Source organism: Piliocolobus tephrosceles, chromosome 18, assembly GCF_002776525.5.
Source record: "Piliocolobus tephrosceles isolate RC106 chromosome 18, ASM277652v3, whole genome shotgun sequence".
In the NCBI taxonomy this organism is placed as follows: Eukaryota; Metazoa; Chordata; class Mammalia; order Primates; family Cercopithecidae; genus Piliocolobus; species Piliocolobus tephrosceles.
In genome coordinates this window covers 32,749,488-32,756,020 of record NC_045451.1, presented here as the reverse complement: position 1 = coordinate 32,756,020, position 6,533 = coordinate 32,749,488, and the positions used below count along the sequence as shown (strand labels likewise).

The 6,533-nt window shown below is 43.4% G+C and overlaps 1 pseudogene; it reads right to left on the bottom strand.

Moving 5' to 3' along the window:
* Positions 1–2,240: 2,240 nt before the first annotated feature.
* LOC111539584 lies at positions 2,241–4,007 on the bottom strand (annotated as a pseudogene).
* Between the last annotated feature and the right edge of the window lie 2,526 nt (positions 4,008–6,533).

Below are 6,533 nucleotides of genomic sequence, written 5' to 3'. Positions count from 1 at the left end.
AGAGCGGAGGCGGAAGGGAGTGTGGAATATGTTTTAAAAACGTGTGAAAACGAATTGCCTCCTTAGGGACTGTCTCAAAGTTCTCTTTTTTGTATACAGAAATAAACATTTCAGGCTTTAAATGTCAGTCAATTAAAAACAGGGTTGTAGTTCTAGGACATCTACGTATTATTAGATATGAAAGAAACATTTTATTTATTCGTCGGCATTAGTTAGGTTTGATTATGTGGCCTTGTACCCCTGAAAGTGGTTTGTAAATGGTCAATTAAAAAGATGAAAGGATGAGACGTAATTATGGTAATCAGGAAATTCTCAGGATGGGAATGTCATCCAATCAATTTTATTATAACCTGTGTGAAAAATGCGCTAACTGAAGGGTTTGGTTCAATATCCTCATTGTTCCCTACTGCTTCTAGATCTTCATCTGGAGGAGAAAACCTGTTGGCATTTTCTTCCCTTTTTTCCTTCCCCAGGTCACCTCTCTGGTTATTCTCTCATAGTCAGTGATGCACTTAGCTTTTGTTAGGTCTTCTATTTCATGGCACCACCACTCTAGGCAGTTCAAACTCCAGGAGAGTAGATTCCAGGCTAGGCTCACCTGCTTCCTTGACCTCAGTGTCAGAGACCTCAGCCCCAAGTCTCTCCCCTCCACTCCACTTCCATTGCTGATGCTGGATTCCCTGATGTTTCCTAGGTAATTCCCTCCCCTCACATGAGCTTTCAACTGCATGCTAACTCCCGGATAATACCCCCGCCCCACATCTTTCTCCTAACCCTGGACATCCTTTCTGGGAGGTCCCTGAAGACCTGAGGTTATTTGAAACCTAACATGCCCTTAAACAGAACTCTTTATCTTCGCCCCCCACCCCCCGCCCTGGTTCCTCTTTTATGTTGCATGGTGACAAGAGTAACAAAAATGACTCTATAAGCTTACTAGATTCCAGGCAGTATTTTCAGTGTTTCTACATGCATTTCCTCAAGTAATCCTTAGGACAACCGTTTGTAAATGATGAAGTTGATCTGGCTGCTACAATGTGTTAAAAAGAAAAAAAAAAAAAAAAAAAAAGGAACTCCCCAGCAAACCCAAGTTGCTACAGCTGGGAGTGGCAGCCCTGGGATCCAAGGCAGACTTCTGCGACCAAACTCTGCATCCCTAGGCGACGCTGCGTTTCTCCCTTCCTTGGTTGGTGACTTCCCCATATACCTAGGATCTTAAACCAGAAAGATGAGAGACTCCCCTCTTCTTGTCTTTGCACATACAATTATTTAACAAAATCTGGATTATTCTCTTAAGTGGTCTTCTTGCCCTATTTTTTTCTGCACTTTAATATATCCTCCATATTCCTGACAGTCATTTTTCTTTTCTTTCTTTTTTTTTTTTTTTTTTTTTTTTTGAGATAAGGTCTCACTCTGTGGCCCCAGGCTGGAGGGCAGTGGTGTGATTTAAGCTCACTGCAACCTCCGCCTCCAGGTTCAAGCGATTCTTGTGCCTCAGCCTCCCAAGCAGCTGGGATTACAGGCACCCACCATGACGCCCAGCTAATTTTTGTATTTTTAGCAGAGATGGGATTTTGTCATGTTGGCCAGGCTGGTCTTGAACTCCTGACCTCATGTGATCCGCCCACCTTAGCCTCCCAAAGTGCTGGGATTACAGACGTGAGCCACCACGCCTGGCCCTGACAGAGTCATTTTTCTAAAATGACTGTCAGAATGATCATGTCATTTTTTGGGGTTCCTTTTTTTTTTTTTCCTGTGGCCCCTGTTCCAAATATTTGGGGATGATATAAGAGCCTTCCATGATCTGGCCTTTGCCTTCCTCATCTTTTATCCCTTCTTTCTCCTTCCCATATGGACTCCAACCCTATTTTCTCTGATTTTAGGGAGAAATCAAGCCTATAATTAAAAATAGTCACACCACATTTGATTCTGTCAGCCAGCATTGGATTAGATTAGAAGACATTTAAGCCTTGTGAGATCACTTCCTTTTGAGTGAATAGTTTGTCTTTTGAACCTTCAGTGATTTTCCTATAAAACTTAAATGAACTTTTTGTTTTAGATGGAATCTCTCTCTGTTGCCCAGGCTGGAGTGTGGTGGTTCATTCATAGCGCAATGCAGCCTCTTTTTTTTTTTTTTTCCCCTTCTTCTTCTTGGTGTGTTACCTTTATTATATTCCTAGACTAGTTTAAAATTATATTCCTGAGACTAGTTTAAAAAACAGCCTGCAACAAGAATATTCTCATCACCAGCTACCTTTTCCACCTTTCTTCTTTTTCTGTTGCTGTTTCTTTTTTGTTGCTGGAGCCCCTGCAGGTTTCTGTGTCTTGGGAGTATGATGTTACTTGTAGAGGCAGATAGTGTCGCTGCACTGCCAGGTCTTGGGGAGGTGGGTGGGCTGCTCACAGTTTTTCTGGCATCCAGTTCTGATGAAGCTCCTGCAATTGCTCCCTGGGTCCCTTTTCCAATCTGATCCTTATTTTTACCCTTCTTTCTTCCCTCGTAATAAGAATGTTCTTGCGTTGGTAGCCATCTTTCTGGATCTGGGGTAATTTTTGCGTCATAATTCTTAGGCAATTTTCTCGTCTTTTTCTCTTTTTCAAATTTTCCCACCCTTGCCCCTTTTGTTGACCATCTCCAGTAACTTCTCCACCCTTCTTCCAAATGTATGTAGTACCAGGAGAATTTTCAAGAGCCTTGACATCTACTTTTAGAGACACGCTGTCTGATAATGACAAGTGTTCACAAAGAGCTCTGTCTTTCTCTGGATCTACAAGTGAGTAAGCAGAAATAAGCTGTGCCAGGGTGTAAAAATCTTTTGGATTTTGTTTCCATTGCTGTTCTAGGTCACTAATTGACTAATTGCCTCCTTCTTCCGTTTATATTTGAGTTTGACGTTTGCAGCTTCTTTTATCAAGGACAAATGAGCAGGAGATTTGGGCCAATGGTTTTGACACCACTGAATAGTTTGTGTGAAGACCTCAATGGCAATATCAATATCTTCTTCATGGCTATATATGATCACGAATACAGACACCATGCCTGGTTTCTGCTCTAACTCCTCTATACTTCTCAATATTACACAAGCTTAGAAATATTACCTTGAGAAATGTTCAGCTGTGCCATGATCAGCTTAATTTCAGCTGCATTTCTGGATATTGATCTGAAAATTCCTGAAGCCGCTCTATTGTTTTTGTGTGCTGCTTTCCAGGCAAACCTGGGCAGCTTGGATTAACACAGATGGGAGATGCTCCAGACTTTGGGACTATAAACTGGCGGATATTTTGTGACATTAATTGGCCTGGTTTGTGTACATAGCAAGTAAAGCATTGTTAAATTCTATAGCTTATAGTTGTTTCTTGGAAAGCTCAAACTCCACTCTTTCTGCATTGATTAATTTCACCTTCTTCTTGGAGTCAATGCCGTTTTGGTCCGTGTTAATGGTAATGATGTTATTTGCAATTACAGCTAGTAATCCCACATCTGTTTGTTTCAGTTTTATTATTTGACTGTAAAGTTGCAAAGCCTCCTCTGTTCCACCCCGAAGCTGCAGAATATAGGCCATCTGACAATGAATGATGGCCAGTCCTGCCTGTGGGTCTTCCTCAGTCCCATCAGAGTCTTCTGATAATGAACAGTGGCAGAGATCTTCAGCTTTTTGTAGGATTTTCATGGCCTGGTTCAGCTGGCCTTGTTCAATCAGCGCACGTGCGGTGTTGTAGCACAGCTCATGTGTGCCTTCTTGGAGGCCCAAGTTCTCTGGAACTTTTCCCCAATTGCTTTGAGGAGTAACAACTGCTGAAAGGTTTGTTTTCCTTTCCTTATCATAATCATCTTGGGAGTTTCAGGTGAGATCTCTGTATACTGCTAAGCATTCATCATAGCATTCCAAACGGCATAACGCTTGGCCATAAAACTCCTTCAGTTTGTCTGTCTGCTGGTTGGCACTTTCTGTAGTCTTCAAGGCATTCTTAATTCTGTTCAGCTTGTAGTTGCAGTATGTCTTTTCTTTTTTTTTTTTTGAGATGGAGTCTCACTGTGTTGCCCAGCTAGAGTGCAATGGCACGATCTCAGCTCACTGCAACCTCCGCCTCCTGGGTTCAAGCGAAATTCTCCTGCCTCAGCCTCCGGAGTAGCTGGGATTACAGGTGCTCACCGCTACGCCCAGCTATTTTTTGTATTTTTAGTAGAGACAGGGTTTTGCCATGTTGGCCAGGCTGGTCTCAAACTCCTGACCTTGTAATCCGCCTGCCTTGGCCTCCCAAAGTACTGGGATTACAGGTGACTTACACCTGTAATCCCAGTATGGCCTATTGTTTAATGACATTTTGTTCTTTCTTTTCTTTCCAGGCAGTTTCCTGACTAGCTGCCTTACCTATTTTTCTCATGTTCCTGGAATTTGTGATACAAAAACAACGTATTACCAATCAATAGCTTATGTTTTGTTTGTTTTGAGGTGGAGTCTCACTCTGTCGCCCAGGCTGGACACACACACACACACACACACACACACACACACACACACACAAAGTGGCGCGATCTCTGCTCACTGCAACCTCCACCTCCTGGGTTCAAGCCATTCTCCTGCCTCAGCCTCTCAAGTTGCTGAAACTACAGGCATATGCCACCACGCCCAGCTAATTTTTTGTATTTTTAGTAGAGACGGGGTCTCACTATGTTAGCCAGGATGGTCTCGATATCCTGACCTCGTGATCTGCATGCCTCGGCCTCCCAAAGTGCTGGGATTACAGGCGTGAGCCACCGTACCCGGCTAGCTTGTATTATTTTACTGTAAATTCTTGGTAAACAATTTAGAAACTGCCTCTTCTTTTTTCCTTTAAAAATCCACTTGTAATTGCTGCTAACCAGAGCACATATTTAAGGCAATTTGAATTTACGCTTCCAGGTTGCAATCCTCAAACTTGGCCCAAATAAACTACTTATATTATTTTTGACTCTCCTTTTGCCTTGTGTGTACATAATGTCATCTGATTGTCTCAGTTTTACTGATATTAACACTGGGCAGTTGGCCTGGCACAGTGGCTCATGCCTGTAATCACAGTTCTTTGGGAGGCCGAGGTGACAGGATTGCTTGAGCCTTGGAGTCTGAAGCTGCAGTGAGCCATGATCATGCCATTTCACTGTAGCCTGGGTAACACAGACACCGTTTACAGAACCAAAAATTAAAAACAAAGACAAACAAACAAACAAAAAGATGGGCAAATGAGTTCAGGAATTGTTGCTGTGACCCCTTCTTTATGACGTTCCTCATCAGCTTTTCATCTAATTGCTTCAGGAGATATTAAAGTTCAGTGCCTACATTCATTATGTCATCAGGTGTTGAAAAATGATGATTTTGTAATTCTGTTATTCCATTAGCATTTTTTATATTGCACTTGTGTAAAAAAGAACTTTCCCTCTTTCAATAATTTGATTATCTTTCAATATTTTTATACCATAGAGCAGAGAATAAGTAAAAAAATTGCAATGAATAATGCACATAGGTCTTGGATCCATGTGGGACATCACTGAGGGGAACCTGCCCTTGGTGCGTCCAGCCTGCACCTAGTGCAGCTGAAGGGCACTGGGAGGGTCTTTGTTTCTTGGGTATGTTAAATAAACTGGGTTGTGCACCTGCATTTTCACTGTGACCTGTCACGTGAAGTCAGGTATGGAATTTTCCACTTGCGGTGTTATGTTGGCTCTCAAAAAGTTTTGGATTTTGGAACATTTCGGATTTCGGATTTTCGGGTTAGGGATACTCAAGCCTATACCACATGTTGTGGCTGGATGCTTTACATTTACTATTAATAGTTCACGGGCCAGGCTTGGTGGCTCACGCCTGTAATCCCAGCATTTTGGGAGGCTGAGACGGGCAGATCATCTGAGGTCAGGAGTTCCAGACCAGCCTGGCCACCATGGTGAAACCCTGTCTCTACCAAAAAATACAAAAATTAGCCTGGAGTGGTGGCACATGCCTGTAGTTCCAGCTTCTCCGGAGGTTGAGGCATGAGAATCACTTGAACCCAGGAGGTGGAGGTTGCAGTGAGCTGAGATCGTGCCACCGCACTCCAGCCTAAGTAACAGAGTGAGACCTTGTCTCAAAACAAATGAAGAATAAACAATAAACAAAAAAATAAACAAAACAAAACAAACCTAGGTTAACGGAACCTCATGATTGGATGAGATGGCTGTGGCAAGCTGGGCTGCCCAGGAAACGGACTCAGAGAGCAAACCGTGCGCCTGCGTTCCACACTGGAAGACAGCGTCAGGAAGCCGAACTGAAGAGGGGATTGACGTAACCCCAACACTACTCCCCCACCCCAGGAGGATTCAGTAGCTGAAGATTCCCGCAGTTGCCTCACGTTGCGGGTAGGGCTGGGCATTTGTTCCTCCCCTATGGTTCAGTCATTGGCTGTGGGCGGCCCCAGGAAGAAGGTGTGACCTTGGGTGGGGCAGTCTTCTTCAGCCAATCCTCAGAGAGGACTAACCAAGCACTCTCAGCAGAGGGAGACTGAGTCCTTCATTCCTGGGAGGT